The sequence below is a fragment of the Sapajus apella genome, unplaced genomic scaffold, assembly GCF_009761245.1.
Source record: "Sapajus apella isolate SASKATOON/1434 unplaced genomic scaffold, GSC_monkey_1.0 scaffold61, whole genome shotgun sequence".
Classification (NCBI taxonomy): domain Eukaryota; kingdom Metazoa; phylum Chordata; class Mammalia; order Primates; family Cebidae; genus Sapajus; species Sapajus apella.
The window spans coordinates 585352-606500 of NW_022437001.1; the positions used below are offsets into that span (position 1 = coordinate 585352).

The 21149-nt window shown below is 35.7% G+C and overlaps 1 protein-coding gene across 2 annotated transcripts in view; it reads left to right on the forward strand.

Moving 5' to 3' along the window:
* Positions 1 to 21149, forward strand: part of FBXW7 (F-box and WD repeat domain containing 7) — a 226930-nt gene that overhangs the window by 59432 nt on the left and 146349 nt on the right. The gene's annotated exons all lie outside the window — the stretch shown is intronic.

The following is a 21149-nucleotide window of genomic DNA, read 5'->3' on the forward strand; positions in this document are numbered from 1 at the left end:
CAAATGATTATCCTGCCTCAACCTCCCGAGTAGCTGGCATTACAGGTGCCTGCCACCATGCCTGGCTAATTTTTTTGTATTTTTAGTAGAGTTGGGTTTCACCATGTTGGCCAGGCTAGTCTTGAACTCCTGACTTCATGATCCGCCTGCCTTGGCCTCCCAAAGTGCTGGATTACAGGTGTGAGCCACCACGCCCGGCTGATATTTATCATTTTAAGAAAAAATTCTCCATACGTAGTTATTAAAAATTTATGTAGAATGCATGTTGAAACACATTCATAAATAAATTTTAAAAAATGAATAGGATTTGTATGAAGAAAATAACACTTCATTCTAGGATCAAATAAATGAAGAGAGAACTTTTTCAGAATGAAAAACCAAATAGTGTCAAATGTAGATTTTTTTTTCTTTATCCAGTGTCTCATCTGAATCCAGTATGTGTGAGACTCAATCAAATGTAGATTCTATCCAAAGTTTAAATCTGTAAAATTAATAGCAATCCTAGTCAAAATTGCTGGTTTTTTTTTTTTTTTTTTTGAGGAGGGGGGGAAATTGGACAAACTGATTGTCAAATATATGTAGTAGAGTATGTGAATGAGAATATCCAGTGTAAAATTTAAAAATAAAAATGACAGGTATTGTTACACTATATTGCTTGCTATGCTGTAGTGCTGTAGTAATTAAAACGCAATGCTACTGATACAGGAATAGAGTCCAAATAAATAAAAGCTGAGAAAGAGGTTTTTTTTTTTTTTTTTTCTGCGGGAGTGTGTATGAGACAGGTTCTCACTTTGTTGCCCAGGCTGGAATGTAGTGGCATGATCATGGCTCATTGCAGTGTTGACCTCCCAGGCTTAAGCAATACCCCCACCTCAGCCTCACGAGTAGGTGGGACTATATGTTTGTGCCACTGTGTCCAGCTAATTTTTGTACTTTTTGTAGAGACTGGGTCTTGTCATGTTCCCTAGGCAGTTCTTGAACTCCTGGGCTCACGTGATCCTCCCACCTCATCCTTCCAAAGAGGTGGAATTACAGGCAGTAGCCACTATGCCCAGCCTCAAAAAGCTTTTTTTTACTTTCTATAAAGAGCCATGTATTTAAAAGGGGAAACAGATTTATTGCTATTTTTTTAAAGACAGAATTTCACTCTTGTTGCCCAGGCTGGAGAGCAATGGTGCGATCTTGGCTCACAGCAACCTCCATCTCTTGGGCTCAAGTGATTCTCCTGCCTTAGCCTCCTGAGTAGCTGGGATTACAGGCATGTGCCACCATGCCTGGCTAATTTTGTATTTTTAGTAGAAAGGAGGTTTCTCCATGTTGGTCAGGCTGGTATTGAACTCCTGACCTCAGGTAATCCGCCTGTCTCGGCCCACAAATAGTTTTTATAGAAATATTCATAAAGATGTACATACAAGTATGTTATAGCATTATTTGTAGTACCAAATAGTTGGAACATCTGAATGTTCACCAGTTGGGAAATGGTACATCCATATTTTAGAATATTAGCAAGCTGATAAAAAGAGTAAGATCTTTGTATCCAAGTGTGGCAAAATATCCCAGATATATTATTCATGAAAATATAGAATGATCTGTATAGTATGGTCTCATTTACTTAACTCAGTAGGTCTGTTGTTTGTGGTAAACTTAAAGTTATTTTAGTTTTTTTAATAGAATAGGGAGTTTTAAGTTAACCTATTATTAGGAACTAAAAAAAATATATATTTTTTGAGACGGAATCTCACTCTGTCGCCAGGCTGGAGTGCGGTGGCTTGATCTCGGCTCACTGCAACCTCTGCCTCCTGGGTTCAAGTGATTCTCGTGCCTCAACCTCCCAAGTAGCTGTTATTACAGCCATGCGCCACCATACCTGGCTCATTTTTGTATTTTCAATAGAGACGGGGTTTCACCATGTTGGCCAGGATGGTCTCCATCTCCTGACCTTGTGATCTGCCCTCCTCGACCTCCCAAAGTGCTGGGATTACACGTGTGAGCCGCCGCACCTGGCTACTTTATCTTAATAGGATGGTGACTTTTTTTTTTCTCTCTCTTATTTTGTTTCTTTCTTTTCCCCTAAAACCTCACATAGGAAGAAGGATAGGGACTTTTAAGTTAACCTATTCATATTTTTAGGAACTAAAAAATTACACTGTAAGAGAATAAAGACACAAATGTAGAATAAAAGGAACTAAGAAAAACATTTGACATCAGATTAATTCGAAATACTGGTATGAATGCATAAGTAAATAAATAAATATCTCTATCCCCACCCTTTTCTATCTACCAGAAGATCTAAGCAGCATGGAGAATCTCAGTAGCAATGATTACATGCATCTTGGATGCTAAATGAGTCCCCACTGAAAGGATTCAAGATGTCTTAGAAAAATAGATGACCCCGTTCTTAGGAAAACACATAGCAAGCCAGAAAACAAGGAAGTGCTAAAAAAACTGAGGAATTATGTAAAAAAGAACCAACTCAAAGGAATTCTACTGGCTACATTCAAAATAATAATTGCAACAACAGGCATACTTTGGAGATATTGTGGATTTGGTTCCAGACCACCACAATAAAACAAATATTACAATAAAGTGAGTCACACAAATTTTTGCTTTCCTAGTGCATTTAAAAGTTATGTTTAGGCCATGCCTGTAATCCTAGCACTTGGGAGGCTAAGGCTGGTGGATCACGAGGTCAGGAGACCATCCTGGCCAACATGGTGAAACCCTGTCTTTACTAAAAATAGAAAAAGTAGCTGGGTGTTTTGGCACGTGCCTGTAATCCCAGCTACTAGGGAGGTGGAGGCAGGAGAATAGCTTGAACCAAGGAATCAGAGTTTGTAGTGAGCTGAGATTGCACCACTGCACTCCAGCCTGGTGAGACAGAATGAGACTCCCTCTCAACAGCAACAAAAAAGTTATGTTTATACAATATTGTAGTCTCTTAAGTGTGTAATAACATGTTTAAAACATGTACATCCCTTACTTTGGAAATACTTTATTGCTAAAAAATGCTAATAATTAATGATCAACTGAGCTTCTAGTGAGTTGTTCTAATCTTTTTTCTGGTAGAGGGTCTTGACTTGATGTTAATGACTGCTCGCCAGTCAGGGTGATAGTTGCTGAAGGTTGGGGTGGCTGCGGCAATTTTAAAAAATAAGACAGCAATGAAGTTTGTTACATCAATTGATTCTTTCTTTGATGAAAGATTTCTCTGCAGAATGTGATGCTGCTTAATAGTGTTTTACCCATAGTAGAAATTCTTCAAGATTGGAGGCAGTCCTCTCAATCACTGCTGCTGCTTTGTCAACTAAGTATGTAATATTGTAAATCCTTTGTTGTTACTTCACTAATGTTTACAGCATCTTCCCCAAAAGTGGATTCCATCTAAAGAAATCACTTTCTTTGCTCTTTTATAAGAAGCAACACCGCAGCTATTCAAATTTTATCTTGAGATTTTAGCAACTCAATTATGTTGTCAGGCTCTGCTTCTAGTTCTCTTGCTATTTCTATCACATCTGCAGTGATTTCCTCCACTGAAGTCTTGAACTCCTCAAAGTCATCCGTGAGGGTTGGAATCAACTTCTTTCAAACTCCTGTTAATACTGATTTTTGATTTCTACTCATGAATTATGAATGTTCTTGACGGCGTCCAGAATGATGAATCCTTCTCAGAAGGCTTTCAGTTTACTTTGCCCACATCTATCAGAGGAATTCCTGTCTATGACAGCTATAGCTTTATGAAATATATTTCTTAAATAATAAGACTTGAAAGTCAAAAGGACTCCTCGATCCATGACCTGCTAAATGGTTGTTGTGTTAGCAGGTATGAAAACAACATAAATCTTCTGATGCATCTCCATCAGAGCTCTTGGTTGACCAGGTGCATAGTCAATGAGCAATGAGTAGTATTTTGAAAGCAGCCTTTTATTCTGAGCAACAGTCTGAATAAAGGGCTTAAAATGTTTAGCAAACTGTGGTGTAAAATAGATGTGCTTTCATCAAGGCTCTGTTGTTCTGTTTGTACTGCACAAGCCAGAGTAGACTTAGCCTTTTTTTTTGTAAGGGCTCTACAATTTTTAGAGTGATAAGTGATCATTGTTCCAGTCGAAGTCACCAGTGGCATTGGCTCCTAACATGTTGAGTCAGTCTATCCTTTGAAGTTTGGAAGCCAGGTATTGAGTTAGCCTTTCTAGCTAGGAAACTCCTACATGGCCTCTTCTTTCAGTGGAGAGTTATTTCTTCTACATTGAAAATCTGTTTTATCATGAAGTGTAGCCACCTTCATGAGAAGTATTTTAAAAGCAATCTTTTATTCTGAGCAACAGTCTCAACCAACACTGGGCTTAAAAACCTCACACCAACCTTCAGCTAATACACAAAGTGATCTTACCTATATCTTCTAGATAACTTGCTGCAGCTTCTCCATCAGCACTTGCTGCTTCATCTTGTACTTTTATGTTATGGAGACAGCCTCTTTCCTTAAACCTCATGAACTAACCTACTAGCTTCCAACCTTTCTTCTGAATCTTTCTCACCTCTGTCAACCTTCATAGAATTGAAGAGAGGACTTTGCACTAAATTAGGCTTTGGCTTAAGGAAATGTTGTGGCTGGTTTGATCTTCTATCCAGAACACCAAACCTTTCTCCATATCAGCAGTAAGGCTCTTTCTCTTTCTTATTATTCATGTGTTCACTGGAGTAGCACATTTAATTTCCTTCAAGAACTTTTCCTTTTAGAACTTGGTTAACTGCTCGACTCAAGAATCCTAGCTTTCGGCCTATCTTTCGTCATTCCTTCCTCACTAATCTTAATTATTTCCAGCTTTTGATTTAAAGTAAGTAATGTGTGACTCTTCTTTTTACCCTATCACTTAGAGGCCATTGTAGGGTTATTAAGTGGACAAATTTCAAAGCTGTTGTATCTTAGGGAATAGGGAGATCTGAGGAGAGGGAGAGAGACAGGGAGTGGCTAGTCATTGGAGCAGTCAGAACACACACAACGTTTGTTAAGCTTGCTACCTTCTATGTATGTGATTTGTGGTGGCCCAAAGCAGTTACAATAGTAAATGAAAGATCACAGATCTCTGTAATAGATGAAGTAATAATGAAAAAGTTTGAAATTTTGTGAGAATTACTGAAGTGTGATAAAGAGATGCAAAGTGAGCCCATGCTATTTGAAAAATTGTACCAAATATACTTGTCCAATGCAGGGTTGCCACAAACCATTATTTTGTAAAATTCATAGTATCTTTGAAGTCCAATAAAATGAAAGGCAATAAAATGAGGTTATACCTGTAATTATAAAACTTTGGATTGAAAAAAATAATCCATGAATCCAGAGAGATAAGAAGAAAAGAAAGAGAAAAGGAAAGCCCTCTTTTAGAGAATTGTATTAGCAGGGTTAGAACTGGAAAACTGTACTGTAAACTCAGAGAAACAATCTATACCAACAGCATCAATGGATGCCACAACCTTTAGGTGTAAGAGTGCTGTGAACATGATATATATGCAGTGATGCCCATTTACCATTTTATAAATCTCTTATGATTACAAAGGGAAAATGTGCCTTTGCAATAGAGAGATCTGTAGATTGCTACTTGAACTAAGTGGTCAGACTTAAAATGGGACAGCCTGATACCATGTTCCTTTTGTTATGATGTAATATGGAATGATATAATTAGTGTATTCCTGCCTAATGTTTATGTAGAATCCAGTCAGGTTTCTAGGCTTGATCTTGTTTCCAAGAAATGCAGGGAATTGTGGAAAAGTTAGAACACATTCTGGGAAGCAGTCAGGCAAATCTAGAGTGTGGGACATTTTATAAGAAAACTGGCCATGAGTCCTATACATCATTGTCTTAAGAAAAAGATGTGTGTGTGTATGTGAGACTATTCTAGGACAGGCGAGACTAAAGAGATGTAATAAGCAAATGTTATGCATAAATTTTCGTTTGGCCCTGGATTGCTGTCTCTACCCTGCAGGCTTAAAAATAGATATCTTTGAGACACTTGAGGTAACATCAAGATACCAGCTTACTTTGTTTTTACTTTTTTTTTCACTAGATGTCTTACTTGGTGATTTTATTACATTTGTAAGACTTGTTTTAAAAGATGTGTTTTACTACTCAGTATAGTCTATGATAAAATCAATAAATATAAAATATATATTTGTCATTTGCATCTCTTAAGAGGTTCATATCCATTGATGAAAGCTCAGCTTATGTGTAACTGTCTTCCAAAGAAGCTTGCTTGAAAGGACATTCACTGTCTTCATGTTCTGCTTTATGTAATAGGTGTGTAATCAGATCTACTACATCCTTGTTTATTGTTTATTAGATTACTGCTTTTAAGCTTTATTTTAGTTCTTTAATCTGAGAATAACGGTTAACTCAGTTAATTTCATTAAAGCAAGATTGCCTTTAATTTTTTTCTAACCTTAGAAAAGTATTATGCCCAACAACAAAACAAAACAAAAAACCTAATTCAAAAATGGGTAAAGGACTTGAGCAGATATTTCTCCAAAGAAGATATAAAATGACCAGTAAACATATGTGAAGATTCTCAACACCATTAGTCATTAGAGAAATGCAAATCAAAATGACATTTAGATACAATTTGGCTATTAGCAAAGACACAGAAAATAAGCATTGAGAAGGATGTGGAGAAAATTGGAAACATGCATGCATTGCTGCTGGGAATGTAAAATGGCACAGCTACTATAAAAGACAGTTTACTAGTTCCTTAAAAAGTTTGATGTAGAATGATTGTATCATCCAACAATTTCACTGTTAGGCATATCTCCAAAAGAATTGAAAGAAGGGACACAAATGGATAACTTGTACAGCAGTGTTCATAGCAGCGTCATTTATACTAACCAAAAGGTGGAAAAGACCAAATGTCTATGAACAGATGAATGGACAAACAAATGTGTTTTGAGATATAATAGGATATTATTCAGCTATAAAAACAAACAAAATTTTGATACATGGTACAACATAGATGAACCTTGAAAACATTGTGCTAAGCGAAATAAGCTGGACACAAAATATTTTTTGATTCTACTTAGATGGGGTATCCAAAGCTTTATGTAGCAAATTTAATTTATGATTTATAAATGCAGCAAATTTATAAAGCTGCCAAGTATAATAGAAGTTACTAAGACCTAAGGTGAGGAAAGAATGGGAAGTTTGCTTAATGAGTATAGAATTTCTATTTGGAATGATGAAAAAATTTTAGAAATAAATAATGGTGTTGGTTGCACAACATTCTAAATGTACTCAGTGCTACTGAATTGTACACTTAAAAATGGTTAAAATGGTAAATTTTCTGTATATTTTATGATACAATAATTTTAAAGTAAAAATTTGCATTTTGTTGTTGTTTGTGAAAAATATTTTCACTAATAAAATTTTTGTTTGTTGTTTCATTGCTCCCTCTTTGAATATGTTTTAAAAATTAGATGCATTTGGAACTATTACAGCTGTATAAATGAAAAAGAATATCAGTAAAGAATTTTAACCCAGTACTCCAGGGTAGTGGAGGAAAATTATATTATGTTATTTATTGTCCTTTCTGTTTTACATTAAGTTACACAGAATCAACAATTTAAATTTACAGATTAAAAAAAAAAACTTTCTGATTTTGGTCCTTTAGAAATAAACCAGATTTGAAAAGGTGTCATGTTCCCTAGATTGTAGGCACAGAAAAAGAAGAGATCAAAAGGGCAAGTAATGCAACACTGTAGATGCTTATTGACCTGATCATATTTACCTATAACCGTAAAAATGCAAAAATGTTAAGCAAAACTGGGAAATAATTATGTGAAAAATTCAAATGACAAATATGCAGTAGCTATTTATGGTTCTTTTTGGGGCTTACTATTTTTTTCCCCAAATTTAATATCTCCTCTTTTAAATACTTCTACTGGATTCTTTTTAGATTATGCTGCAATTGCATTGAGACATTTTCATTGTTTGGCTTTATCTGTAAGATTTCCAAATGCATATAGTTGTTAAGATACGTGTTCAATGAGGGTGGAAGGAAACACATAAAAATAGAAATGTGAGAGATGATGGGCCTGATGATTGTTAATACTCTTCCAAATGGCCTTATTTGAATCCTTCTTAGAAGTTTTATATTTTTCTTTTTTTTTTTTTTTTGAGACGGAGTTTCACTCATGTTACCCAGGCTGGAGTGCAATGGCGCGACCTCTGCTCACCGCAACCTCCGCCTCCTGGGTTCAGGCAATTCTCCTGCCTCAGCCTCCTGAGTAGCTGGGATTACAGGCACGCACCACCATGCCCAGCTAATTTTTTGTATTTTTAGTAGAGGCGGGGTTTCACCATGTTGACCAGGATGGTCTCAATCTCTTGACCTCGTGATCCACCCGCCTTGGCCACCCAAAGTGCTGGGATTACAGGCTTGAGCCACCGCGCCTGGCCTTTATATTTTTCTAATATTGACCTACCCCTTTTATTTGGAACCAGAGTCCCATCGTCAAGAACTGTGAAGAATCTGACATTTTACCCTACTTGCAAGCTAGCAATTACTCAGTTATAGTTTTATGAATGGTAGTTAAAGATATGAGACTCCTGAGTTGGAGTTGAACAACAGTTTATTAGCGCAGCAAGCAGTAGCAGTGGCCAGAGTATTAGGTGAAGAGGAGCGCCACATGATACTTGTACACACTGCGGACTGCATAGCAGATGAGGAATACTCAGCTTCTTACAGAACCTGAATAGTAGTGTGTAATAGGAAGTAAGAATGCATTTCTTTGCTTTGGAGCAAGATACTATATTTATCTCCCAGCACTGTTGCTGTAAAAGTATCTTCAAAAGGATAGCGCAGACGGAAAGGGTAGTGAGTGTCTTGCTCCTCAGAGGTGCAGAAACATGAGTGTCCCATAGAAAATTGTCTCCCAATAATATTTTCTGCTCATTTCTATACTATTTTGTCTTCAGGCAAATTTTTTTACTAGTATACCCACTCTGATTTATCTGACAGGAGATAATGAAGTATCTGTTCAAATAATTAGCTGGCTTTTAAAATCAGGTTGTTTTCTTATTGTTGAGTTTGAGAATTCTTTCTTGATTCTGGGTACAGTCCTTTGTCAGATAGGTGATTTGCAAGCATTTTCTCTCAGTCTGTGATCTGTCTTTTCATATTCTTCAATCTCTTTACAGAACAAAAGTTTCTAGTTTGATAACTATCAAGTTTTTCTTTTATGGATTGTGTCTTAGGAACTTTTTGCCTAATTGAAAATCACAGATTTTCTTGTTTTCCTGCAGATGTTTCATTATTTTATATCTTACATTTAGATCTGTGATCTGTCTTGCATTACCTTTTGTTCGTATAAAGTTAGGTAGAGTTCAGGCTCATTTTTTTTTGCATATGGATATTTACTTGTTCTAGCACTATTTGTCGAAGAGACTATCTTTTCCCTCAGTAAATTTCCTTTTTACCTTTGTCAAAAATCAATTGCCTGTATTTGTAAGTATGCTTTGCTTGATTTATGATTCTGTTTTGTTGATTTCTGTGTTTGTCCTCTTGCTAATACATCATTGACTTAAATAGTAACAGTTTTATAGTAGTCATTGAAATTAGTGTTTTCAAATTTTGTTCTGTTTCTGAATTGTTTTGGATATTTTACTACTTTTGCATTTCCATATAAATTCAAGAATCAATTTATATGATAAATTTTTGTTGATAGCTACAAAGATATTCTGAGATTTTGATTGGTATTATGTTTAACGTATGTGTCAATCTGAAGAGACTTGACATTTTAACAATATTGAGTCTTCCAATCCATGAATATAGTTATTTTTCCATTTTTTGGATTTTTGATTATTTTGATCAGTACTTTATAGTTCTCAGCATATAGACCCTGCACATATTTTGTAGAAGTATTTCTTTTTTGGATGCTATTATGAATGCTACTGCTTTAAACATTTTTGATGTACTAACTTGATGATATATAAAAATATGGTCAATTTTTGCATATTGATTTGATATTCCACAACTTGTTAAAATCATACTGTAATCACAAAACCCTTTGGATTTTCTATGTAGATAATATGCTTTTGAATAAAGACAGTTTTAAAAATATCTTCATTTTAAATTTGTATACCTTTTATTTCATTTCTTTTCTTAATTGCACTTGCTGGAGCTTTCCATGACATTGCCGAATAGAAGTGGTAAAAACACATCTTTGCTTTGTTTCTGGTGTTTTATTACTCTTTTTTTTTTTTTTTTTTTTTTTTTTTTTTTTGAGTTGGAGTCTCAACATTGTCACCTGGGCTGGAGTGCAATGGCACAATCTCAGCTTACTGCAACCTGCACTTCTCAGGTTCAAGTCCTGCCTCACCCTCCTGAGTAGCTGGGATTGCAGTTGCCCACCACCATGCCCGGCTAATTTTTTTATTTTTAGTGGAGACGGGGTTTCTCTATGTTGGTTTCTCTATGTCGAACACCTGACGTTGTGATCCACTTGCTTCGCCCTCCCAAAGTGCTGGGATTACAGGTGTGAGCCACTGTGCCTGGCCTCTTTTATTATTACTGTTATTTTTAGAGATGGGGTCTTGCTCTGTTGCCCAGGCTGGAGTGTAGTGCTCACTGTAGCCTCAAACTATTGGACTCAAGTGGTCCTCCTGTCTCACCTTCCTGAGTAGCTGAGACCACAGGCATGTATCATTATCATGGCTGCCTAAGTTTTTTATTTTTTGTGGAGGTGAGGTCTTGCTGTGTTCCCAGGCTGGTCATGAACTCCAGCCTCAAGTGATCCTCTCACCTTGGCCTCCCCAGGTACTGGGATTACAGGCATTAGCCACCACCCTTGGCCTCTTTTATTTTTATTATTAATATTATATATATATATAATATGTGTGTGTGTATATATGTATATATATAATATGTATGTATATATATATGTATATATATATGTGTGTGTATATATATGTGTGTATATATATATGTATATATATATGTGTGTGTATATATATATATAGAGAGAGACAGAGACAGAGTCTTAGTCTTGCTCTGTCACCCAGGCTGGAGTGCAGTGGCATGATCTCTGCTCACTGCAACCTCTACCTCCTGGGTTCCAGTGATTCTTCCACTTCAGCTTCTTGAGTAGCTGGGATTACAGGCATCTGCTACCATGCCTGGCTACTTTTTTTTTTTTCTTGTATTTTTAGTAGACAGGTTTTTACCATGTTGGCTAGGGCAGTCTTGAACTCCTGACCTCAGGTGATCTGCCTGCCTCAGCCTTTCAAAGTGTTGGGATTACAGGTGTGAGCCACTGTTCCCGAGCTCTTTTATTATTAAATACAAGGTTAATTTATTTAGATTTATTTAGATACCCTTCATCAGATTAAGAAAGTTCTTTTTTATTTTTTCCTTCTTTGCTGAGAGTCTTTCCTGTTTAATCAGAAATGGATATTGGATTTTATCTAATGCCTTTTTTTGAATGATTGAAATGATCATGTGATTTTTCTTGGTTAGGTGTCAATATGATCTGTTCCATTGTTTGATTTTCAAATCTTGAACTAACTTTCTCCTCCCACAATAAACCAGAATTGATTGTGAACTATTACTCATTTTCTGTATTGCCATATTTGCTTTGCTCATACCGTGTTGAAGGTTTTTTGTGTGTTTATGTGGGAAGTTGTCTACCATTTTCTTATGTCTTTGTTTTTCTCTGGTATTTTGAATTGATAAGTATTCCCTCTTCTTCCATTTTCTGGAAGATATTTTGTTTAGTGGATGTTATTTCTTTCTGCTCTGTAGAATTTGCTATGAAACCATCAGAGCAGGTGTTTTCTCTTTTGGAATGTTTTAAACTATGAATTTCTTTTCTTTCATCTATGTAGGGCAATTCAGGTTATCTGTCTTTTCTTGAATGATTTTTGGGTGTTTATAGCTTTCAGGATAAAACAGCCCATTTCATGTAAGTTGCTGAATTTCTATGCATAATGTTACTGATAGTATCCCTTAATTGTTATTTTAAATTTGTAAGGTCTTAGTGATATTCCCACTTTGGTTTCTCATGTTGGTTGTATCTTTTCCCTCACTCTTGATTTACGGGTTGGTTTGTCTGCCTAGAGGGTTTTTCACTTCTATTGAGTTTTTCAAAGAGCCAGCATTTGTCTTTATCATTTTTTCCCTGCTTTTTCTGTTTTCAGTGCCTTTTAAATCTGTTGATTTCTTTTCTTTATTGTTGCATTTTTGCTGCTTGCTTCGAGTTTGCCCTGTTTTTCATTGTCCAGTTTCTTCAGGTGGAAGCTTACTGATATGAGGACTGTCTTCCAATATAGGCATTTAATGCTATAAATTTCCCTCTAAACACTGCTTTGACTGTATCATACATATTTTGATACGTCGTATTTTTGTTTTTATTTAGTTCCAAACTTTGTCTAATTTCCCTTGACACTTCTTTGATTCATAGGGTTAGATGTGTTGTTGAATTCCTGTATAGGGGATTTTCAGATGTTTGTTACCCATTTCTAATTTAATTCCATTATAGTCAAGAGTATAATTTGTGTTATTGCAATTATTTTAAATTTGTTAAAGCTCTTTTGTTTTGGTGAATATTTCATGTATATTTAAAGACTGTATATCCTCTGGTTGGTTGGAGTAATTGTGAATGGAAAGGGATAATATTTTCATCACCCATCTTGATATGTTTTAAAACCAAGTAGGATTTAAACCTTAAATCCTATTTTTTTTGTAGCCAATGGGTTAATAAGAAAGGACATTAGAATTTAGAATGCATGCTTCTAAATAGGCCTGCTTTTTACTAACTATATGAAGGGTCTTCACAAAGTTCACAGAAAATACATGTTATGAAAATCCATGCATGAATTTCAGAAATGTTTTTGCACCAAGATAAACTTATGCTAACATGTTATAACATGTCTGAACAGAATCTAGTTTGAGGCATTAAGAAGGATAAGATACCAGTTTGAAAAGAGCCCCTATCAGAGTAACATGAACTGTGCTAAAATTGAAGCAAGAAGAAACATCGAATATGTGGTGAAGCTTAATGACAGAATGGTGAAATTATTGATGCTTTACAAAAGTTTATGGGGATGATGCCCCCGCGCCCCCCCCCCCAAATCAGCAGTTTTCAAGTGGATAACTCATCACAAGAGGGGATGAGATGGTGCTGAAGATGAAGCCTACTGTGGCAGACCATCCACATCAATTTGTGAGGAAAAAAATAATCTTGCTTGTTCCCTAATTGAAGAGAACTGATGGTTAACAGCAAAAACAATAGTCAACACCGTAGACATCTCAATTAGTTTAATTTACATAATTCTAACTGAAAAATTAAAAGTTTAGTGAACTTTCTACTTCATGGGTGCCAAAATTATTGTGCCTAGATCAGCTGCAGACAAGAGCAGAGCTTTCAATGGAAATTTTAAATAAGTGGAGTCAACATCCTGAAGCATTTCTTCGAAGAATTGTAATTGGAGATGGAACACGGTTTAACCAGTATGATCCTGAAGGCAAAGCATAATCAAAGCAATGGCTACCAATAAGTGGAAGTGGTCCAGTCAAAGCACAAGTGGACTGATGAAGAGCAAAGGTCATGCCAGTAGTTTTTTTGGGATGCTTAAGGAATTTTGCTTGTTGGCTTTCCGAAGGGCCAAGGAACGATAACCTTCTTTTTAGGAGAGTGTTTTGAGAAAGTTAGCCAAAGTTTTCTGATAGAAAAGTGCCTGGGAAAACTTCACCAGAGAGTTGTGCTCTACCATGGCAATGCTTCTGCTCCTCCCTCTCGGCAAACAAGGACAGTTTTGCAAGAGTTTCAATGGGAAGTTATTAGGTATCCATTTTACAGACCTGATTTGGCCTCTTCTTATTTTTTTTTTTCTTTTGGTTTTCTAATCGTAAAAAAAAATTGTATAGGGCACTAATTTTTCTTCATTTAAAAATGTACGGCCGGGCGCGGTGGCTCAAGCCTGTAATCCCAGCACTTTGGGAGGCCGAGGCAGGTGGATCTCGAGGTCAAGAGATTGAGACCATCCTGGTCAACATGGTGAAACCCCGTCTCTACTAAAAGTACGAAAAATTAGCTGGGCATGGTGGTGCATGCCTGTAATCCCAGCTACTCAGGAGGCTGAGGCAGGAGAATTGCCTAAACCCAGGAGGCGGAGGTTGCGGTGAGCAGAGGTCGCGCCATTGCACTCCAGCCTGGGTAACATGAGTGAAACTCCGTCTCAAAAAAAACACAAAAAAAGTACGAAAGCCTGCATTAACATGGTTAAATTCCCAGGACCCTCAGTTCCGTAGGGATGGACTAAATGGCCAATATAATCACTTAAAAAGTGTCTGGAATTTGATGTAGCTTATGTTGAGAAATAAAGTTTATATTTTTAATTTTTCTTTTAATTTCATCTTTCCTTGACCATTTCAAAGTCCTCTCTTATTATTTTAAATCCCCTGGGATTTTGTTATCCCCATTTGCTATTTACTCGTGATGGATCCGATTTTGTGGAACACTTCTGTTCTTTAGAATACTATCTATTCAATTTTATAGCACAAAATTAAAGAGTTAGTAAGTTCATTCTTAGTTATTATAACATTCTTTTTTTTTTGTTTTTGTTAAGTTAGTTTGAGTATCATAATTTTAGGGATTATCTGAAATATTAAGATGACAAAGTTTCAATTTGGCAGAGTTTGCTAGTTGCAAATATCAGGGTGTGCAGCAGTTTATGCTTGTAGATACAGTTCATTTTGGGGGAATGGGTTTAGAATTCACGTAGTGGTTGTAACTGTAATAAATGGGGGGCTTGTGTTGACTTAAGGAATATGAAGACGTTAGTGAAAGATGTAGGTCACAGACTTCATAAGAAGTCTTAAAAATTGGCCACTGACAACTGTAAAACATTCAGAAGTATTTTTAAGATTTGTGGAAATGATGAAGAAAATAGGACATAACTATAAATGTGTACTTGTACTTGTGTAGAAATGTAGATAAATTGTATTGAAACTTTTATTTTGACAGTGCTTTAACAATCGGGGTAAATCAAATGTTTTAAAAGTACCGCAAGTTTACTTTTTAATTTGGTAGTGTCTATGAGCATATCATCAGAAAGTTAAGGGATTCCTTTCAAATTGAGGTAATGTATAAGCATTTCTTTGTAACAGTTTTGTATCAAAGAGGCAAGATGCTTGAGTGGATAAATATTGAGGATTATGCCTTGGTTAAGGAAAAGGTAATGCATCATGAGATTAGAAGTTTACATTCTTTACAGAAAAAAATGGCTGTGCACAGTGGCTCGCGCCTGTAATCACAGCACTTTGGGAGGCTAAGGTGGGTGGATCCCAAGGTTTAGAAGATCGAGACCATCTTGGCCAACATGGTGTTTAATTCATTTTTGTGGCTGAACATTTCTTTGTATATCATATTTTATTTATGTATTCATCAGTTAATGAGTTGTATCCACTTCTTTTTTTGGCTATTAGGATTGCTTTCCTATGAACATTCTTATATAATATAGGCTTGTCATAATATAGGCTTTTGGTTGTTTTTAATATAGTCAATAACAGATTTTTAAGGAGGAAATATTTAGTGATAAGCATTGGCTTCTTTTATTACACTTATTAATGTGTCTGAAACAGTAAATATTTGACCAAATGAGTTTTCTTAATTTTATAGTAACCAAAGTAGATGCTTAAATGTTCAACAGTTATACTCTTCTGTTTACTATACATTTGTAATAAATATAAACCTTTTTAGAAGCAAATGATGCCACAAAGGTCTCTTGAACAGATTTTTACTACTTTAGAAGGTGGCAACTAATTTCTGGAGGTGTTTTAAGTAGAAAAGAGTAACTTATTTTCATTTTTATCCCCTGTTGATGCATATATTTGAGTTAGAGGGAAGTAGTCATTGCATTATATGCTTATCATGTATATTTCATCTTAGCAAATTTATTAATTTTAGTGACAATTTTATTGATAAAATTTACATACCAGGAAATTTCATCTCTAAGTGTGCAATTCAATGATATTTTAATATAGTCACCAAGTTGTGCAGCCATCAGTACTATGAAATCTTAGGTTACTTTTGTCATCCTTCGTGACACCATCTATCACCCAGCCCTATGCAACCACCAATATACTTTCTGTTTGTATAGATTTGCCTATTCTGGGCATTTTATAAAAATAGGATGATACAATACTTGTCCTTTTGTGTCTGGCTTCTTTCATGTAAGCATAACATTTTAAAGCTTCACTCATGTTGTAGCATAGTGTTTCATTCATTTTTGTGACTGAATATTTCTTTGTATATCTTATTTATGTATTCATCAGATAATTAGTTGTATCTACTTTTTTTGGCTGTTAGGATTGCTTTTCTATGAACATCCTTATATAAATTTTGTATAGATAGGTTTTCATTTATTTTGAGTATATATGGATGGGTTGGAATTGCTGGATAATGTGGTAACTGTGTGTAACTCTTGGAGGAACTGTGTGTAACTCTTGGAGGAACTGTCAGAATGATTGTACCATTTTACAATACCACCAACAATGTATGAGATTGTAATTTCTCCACATTCTCATAAACATTTAATATCAATCTTTTGTATTTCGGTCATTCTAGTAGGTATGAAGTTGTATCTCATTGTGATTTTGATTTTGATAATGACTAATGATAAGCATCATTTCACATGCTTGTTGACCATTTGTCTTCTTTGAAGAAATATGTGTTCAAATCTTTGGCCCATTTAAAAAAGAGTTTTAATGTTGAATATTGTAAACATTCTTTATTCTGGAATATTCTGGAAACTAGTCCTTTATCAGATAGACAATTTGCAAGTATTTTCTCCTATTCTGTGGGTTATCTCTTTTATGAAGGTATCCTTTGAAGCAGAAAAGTTTTAATTTTGGAGTTCAACTTACCTATTTTTTGTTTTGTTACTTGTGCTTTTGGTATTATTGCAGATTTATTTTTAAATAAATTCCCATTGATAGTCTAGGTCTATGACAAAGTTTTAATTATCATAGAACTACAAAAAAGCATTGGCATTTCCTGTGTTTGACAGTCAAAGCCCAAAGGAGGCAATTATCCTTGTATTTGTGCTTCAATTCCTCAGCTAATTGCTTTAAGCAAAACCTTATGTTTTGATCTCATGTATTACTGTGAAAATATTAGCTGTGTGTGATATGTTTATTGATATTAGTCTTGTGAATTTATGTTTAGTTGTTTTGGATTGAAGAAGAGAGGGGCCATCCTTAATAGATGTATTAGTCCGTTCTCATGCTGCTAATAAAGACATACCCAAGACTGGGTAATTTATAAATGAAAGAGTTTTAATTGACTCACATTTCGCAGGGCTGGGGTGGCCTCAGGAAACTTACAGTCATGGTAGAAGGGGAAGCAAACACATCCTTTTTCATATGGTGGCAGCAAGGAGAAGTGTAGAGTGAATGAGGGGGAAAAGCCCCTTAGAAAACCATCAGATATTGTGTGAACTCACTATCACGAGAACAGCATAGAGGTCACTGTCCCCATGATTCAGTTACCTCACACTCGGTCTTTCCACAACACTTGGGGATTGTGAGAGCCACAGTTCAAAATGAGATTGGGGTGGGGACACAGCCAAACCATATCAATAGTTTAGTTTATCAAGACAATTACTGCATAATTTTTTTTTTTTTTTTTGGAAATGCAGTCTTGCCCTGTCACCCAGGCTGGAGGGCAGTGGTGCCATCTCAGTTCACTGCAACCTCCGCCTCCTTGGTTCAAGCGATTTTCCTGAGTAGCTGGGATTACAGGCACACACCACCATGCCCAGCTAATTTTTGTATTTTTAGTAGAGACGGGGTTTTACCACGTTGGTCAGGCTGGTCTCAAACTCCTGACTTCAGGTAATTCACGCACTTTTGTCTCCCAAAGTGCTAGGATTACAGGCATGAGCCCCCGCGCCTGGCCAGTGTCTTGGGGACCAGTTTAGTTCCTTATTTTTTTTTTTACCATTATGTGACTTCTTATATCAGTTGAAGGTGCATTTCATGAGATTTTGGCCTATCTGTTGTCTAATTAGTTTCTGGAGATGGAATGTCACTGGTCTTCAAAGCATTAGTTTTCTGTGTAAAGTTGAGATTGTAATGTAAATGCACTAGATGTGTTTTTATTAGGGGAATTGACTATTCTTACCTTTCATATTATCTGATAGTATTCTGTGTCAACTTCAGATAACAAAAGGTCTATTTGATGAAATTTTATAAAGCTGAGATCAGAGGTGTTCTTGTTAGTTGATTTAAAATAATGATGTTCATTGGCTAACAGTCACTTGAGTGCCTATTAATTGGGTAATATTGTTCTTTTTTTTTTTTTTTGAGAAGGAGTCTCACTCTGTCGCCCAGGCTGGAGTGCAGTGGTGTGATGTCGCCGACTGCTGCAACCACTGCCTCCTGGGTTCAAGTGATTTTCCCACCTCAGCCTCCCGAGTAGCTGGGATTACAGGTGCATGCCCCCACGCCTGGCTAATTTTTGTGTTTTTAGTAGAGATGGGGTTTCACCATGTTGGCCAGGCTGGTCTCTAATTCTTGACCTCCGGTTATCCTCCTGCCTTGGCCTTCCAAAGTGCTGGGATTACAGGTATGAGCCACCATGCCCGGCCAGTTTGGTAATATGATTCTATACATTGATGTTTTTATAGTTTATGTTATAGTATCCATGGAAATTTAGCAGTGAAAAAGGCTAAACAACATTCATGATGTTAAATTTTTAATTGTGATATAAATAAGGAAAAGACATAGTTGAGAGTTACCTCCAATTGTTTATATCAAATGTAGTTATTAATGGGATTTTGGTGACCTATTTATGGCTGAATTAAGGCAAAATAGCTTTTATATCTTATCTTTCCTCTTCCCTTCTCTTGTTCCGTATTCTTACTATCATAATAATTGACTATACATTAATTTTAAGTGTTTAATTTTAAATAGGGTTTTAATATCAGTAGAGACTTGCTTTTTTTTTTTTTTCTTCAAGGTAAGTACCCTTTAAACTACTCATTTGTCACTAGAGTCAGTAGAGGTTTCTGTATATAATAGGCAACAGCTTCTCAAGGCATGTCTTACTTTGCTGCTCTGCTGATCCATAATACATCTTGGAGACATTGGTTTTGGTTATCTGACTAGAACAATTAACCTGTTCTTCATTAGTTGGATCTTTGCTTACTAATCTTAGAAAGGCTCAGCTGGACTCGGATTATTCTAATTGCCATACTGTTTTTGCACAAATGCCTGCAAATTGTTGAACAGTAACGCTGACCCCTTTTTCTTCCGATAAAGTTATTACAGTAATCACATCATTGCAGAGAATATTCCCCCCCCCAGCCACTGATCAGTAATAACATCCAAGAGCACTGATAATATTTCTTAAAAGTTTTTCTTTTTAATATTCACTTCTTTAATGAAAAACTTAATCCAGATTAAGCCACATACGTAGACATTTTGACTTCATTATTATGAATACCTGAGATTTCCAAATTCTCTTTAACTGTCTTCACATAATTTCCAGTCTGTTATTCTAAGTAATCACAACTGTTTATTTTTTCTACTTTTGTTCCCTCTTCATGGGCTGCCTAGAGTTTCTAGAGTTTCATCAGTTTCCTGTTTTGAGAGGGTTTCTAGTATAAATTCACATTTCCCCATCCTTGTTTATCCAAGATCCTTCCTGGTAATTTTAATCTTTTTGATTTGTTTCATTCTGCATGTTAATTATTTGGACCCATTCTCCTGTGCTCAAATGACCAGCCCTATCCCTAGTTTTCTTACTCCTTTTTCATTTCATATTTTATACCCTTTTTTCTTCAGTATTTCTTAAAGAATAAAATGTTTTCATTTCAAAAGCTTATTATCTCTATTTTTAACCTTAGCTTTTCTTTCCTATACCATTTTTTCTTCTTCTTTATGCTCCATGCTGGGTTCTCTGCCTTATCAATTAATCTTGAAAAGGAACTCACTTCCTTCCCATTATCTCCAAGGTTGTTTGATTTATAGTCCATTATAGGTATCTCCAATTTGTCAACTCTTACTCGACTGCTTTCTGAAGTTTGACTATTATTTCTACCAGTGTTCTGCTTTCTTAAGTGTTAAGTACCACATTTCTTACTTAACCAGGTAGATAAACATTAGCTGGATGGATCTGGCTGTAAACATGCTGTTATTTCCAAGATAAAATTGAGTTCCAAATGGCTAAACTTTTCTACTTTTCTTCCTTTCCTGTCTTTTTAAACAATTTGTTATGTTGCTGCTTCTTAACATTCACTTCTCCTTTGTGTTCTTTAATAAACCTTACTGGTTTTTCTCCTCTCTCTTATTAAATGTTTGTTTTCTTTGTTACGGCTTTCTTCTTTTATATACCACTTGTATATAAATTGGGGTGAAGCTTTGCTCTTAGCTCTTTCTCATTGTACACCATTTTGAGGAGGTGTTCTCTGTGTTCATTATGTAGATTATCACAAATTTGTGATGACTCACAAATACCACATGTTTCTTTCCGACCTGTTTTACTACTGTCTCGTTATGTCATTAGCACCCCAAAATTGTTATTTCCCAAGTGAAAAAGTTTGTCTTGTACAATGCTCGATAACATGGTTGGAACTAAGTAAATGCTTTTTGAGTCATGAACAAACTCCTTATCTAAGCTATCCAATCCATTCAATTTATCTTTTTTTTCTTAAGATAAAGGTTTTAACTGTTCACCTATTCTCATGTCACAAGCCCTGTAATATCTCTAACCAATTCTTGTCTACACTTGTTAACATCAGTTATTAGTTATCATATTTTGGTCCTAAATTTGACTAGTGAGGAAGATGACATTTTCATTTGCAGATGGTAGAAATGAAGATCTCAGAGAATGTGATTTCCTTATGGTTTTATGGATAGTGGCAGAGTTGAAACCTAAAACTAAGTTTCTGATGACATGTTTCCTGGTTCCTGGTTTTCACAGAAAACATTCTTCTTCTTCTTCTTTCTTTCTTTTTTTTTTTTTTATTTTAGACAGAGAATCTCACTGTATCACCCACGCTGGAGTACAGTGGTGTGATCTCTTGGGCCACTGCAACCTTGGCCTTCTGGGTTCCAGCCATTCTCGTGTGTCAGCCTCCAAGTAGCTGGGATTACAGGTGCCCGCCA